The following is a 2,585-nucleotide window of genomic DNA, read 5'->3' on the forward strand; positions in this document are numbered from 1 at the left end:
GTGGTGAAACCCTGTCTCTACTAAAAATACAAAAATTAGCCAGACATGGTGGCGGGTGCCTATAATCCCAGCTACATGGGAGGCTGAGGCAAGAGAACTGCTTGAACCCAGGAGGCAGAGGTTGCAGTGAGCCAAGATCATGCCACTTCACTCCAGCCTGAGCCAAAGAGCAAAACTCTACCTCAAAGAAAAAAAAAAAAAGTAAAGAAAAAAGAAAAAGAGAAAGAAAAGAAAGGCTAAGGGGCTAAGGGCAGTACTGAGTTCTAGGCCATGCTAGTGACTCCTCTGGACTCTGAGAGCCCCAGAGGATGGGACTTTAGGGTCAAGGGACATGTGTTTGGAGCTCATCTCTGATACATACCAGCTTTGGAGTCTTGAGCAAGTTGCTCAGCTTTTCCGTCACTTGGATTTCTTTTCATAACAATACCGTCTACCGCAGAAGTCTTGAAACACTATATAGATAACAAATGCAAAACAGCTAGCCGAGTATCTAACACATAGCAAATACTCCAGAAAGCACAATATCTTAAGTTTCAAACAAGTCAGGTTTACATTCCTCCTTTGTCCAAGGTGGCCCTGCCACTGGGGCCGTAAAGAAATTAAGTTTTACACCCAGGCACTTCCTGTTCTGGAAATCGTTGCTTAAATCATCTGAGAAGTCATATAGCAAGCAGTCATCCACTATGTTCCCTAATGAAATTATATCCAGGTAAGAGGCCTTTATTCCCCTTGATGTCTGACTTTCCCCAGAGGGAGGTCTTTGACATCAAACACATGGCTAAAGTAACATCATTGTTCAATCACTTGGCCTTGGGGTAATCCAACAAACCCAATAGCTTCAAGTTCAGACAAAAAGTAAAGTAAGCGACAGCTAGGTAACTAAGGAATTCCTTTCCTGTTTTTTAAAAACACCTTTTTAACATACTGATTAAGAGGCTGAGCTTTAGACTGAGTCTTGCTTTGCCATTATTAATGATGTGACCTTGGGTAAGAGTCAATGGATTTGAATCACGATAGTGTGGTGCATGAAGCACAGTGCCCATCTCATATAAATCCTCCATAAACAGTAACAGAGTGCTCCAGTCCTGCTGAATCACCTCCTGCTCCTCTGAATCACCTCCTGCTCTCCCCGGCTTTCTTACTGTCACCTCCACCCAGCCAGTGGCCTATAAAACCCTGGAACTTTCTTTGTGCAACTTGGAGGGCTTGTTTTATTTTCTTTTGTCCCTTGAAGGAGCATGTGATAGGATTAAAACTTCTCTAAGATTGCTTCCACCTATGAAGTAAAATGATTACATGTTCTGATCCTGAAGAAATGTTCTTAGAATCAGAGCTTCACAGAGACACGGAACTCCCTGTTCTCATCAGCTAGCCAGGAACCAGGAATGACATCCATTCCTAGTTTTTTGTGTGGGTGCCATAGACTCCATGGCAGTCTGGTGACAGCCAAGAATCCCTTCTCAAGATAATGTTTTAAAGTATAAACAATAAGGACCATCTCCCCAGCAGGGAAATGTTGGGGAGATGCTGGTTAAAGGATACAATATTTCAGTTAGGTGAAAGGAATAGTTTAAGAGATCTGTCCTACAACATGGTGACTATAGTTAATAATAATGTATTGTTTTCTTGAAAATCACTTAGAGGGTGGATTTTAAGTGTTCTCACCATACACACACACACACACAAAAGAGATATATATGTTAACTAGCTCAATTTAGCCATTCTACAGTGAATACACATTTCAAAACATGTTGTACACAATAAATATATGTAATTTTTGTCAATTAAAAATAATTTTTAAAATTGCTTAATAAATAAGTAAAATTTTTGAAAGGAAAGATAATCTTTAAAAGTACATAGAATTATAACAGAAGCCAATTGAAATAAAGTTATAAAAAATGTTTTAAAACAAATTTGTGCTGTAGTAGCATATGTGCTTCTTCAGTAATGCATTAAATAACAAGATACAATGTCTGCTCTAGTATTTATCATAATTTCAAACTTATGAATACAAATGCTCTATCAAGATAGCTTCAAAAACTATTGTGAAATAAAAATATCTGTGATTTCCCCTGGCTACAAAGTCACAGGTACTGATAATTACTACTGTGGCTGTGTTGCCCACATTCATCATTGAAGAAAATGCTGCATTTCAGGTAGAGGTTAGTGAAATATATATGTAGTTTTCCCTTTTCCCCTTGAATTCTATCTATGAACCCAAGGTTGAGAACCCCTGCATTAAGCCAAGACTAACACAATTCAAAATGTCTACCATGGCGATGGGGACATGGTCATAGACTGTTTTCAGATAATCCTACCTGTTGGTCTAATGAGGTCACAGGTCTTTGCACTGCACTTTGCTTTCTAATGTGGAAATACCGTAAGGTGAAGACATTTAGTCATTATTTATCCACATAGATTTGTAAACAGCCACTCTGAAATGAGTGCTGGAAAATGAAAGATTCAGGTGGACTTGTCATTTGCGCCATCCGTTTGTCAGGATGGTGATGAATGAGTGTAGAGGCTGACATACTTTCCCGTCCACCAACTGATGTTCTGCACTTCATAAATGTAACTGTTTTTTC

This window comes from Mandrillus leucophaeus, unplaced genomic scaffold (genome assembly GCF_000951045.1).
Source record: "Mandrillus leucophaeus isolate KB7577 unplaced genomic scaffold, Mleu.le_1.0 Scaffold320, whole genome shotgun sequence".
In the NCBI taxonomy this organism is placed as follows: Eukaryota; Metazoa; Chordata; class Mammalia; order Primates; family Cercopithecidae; genus Mandrillus; species Mandrillus leucophaeus.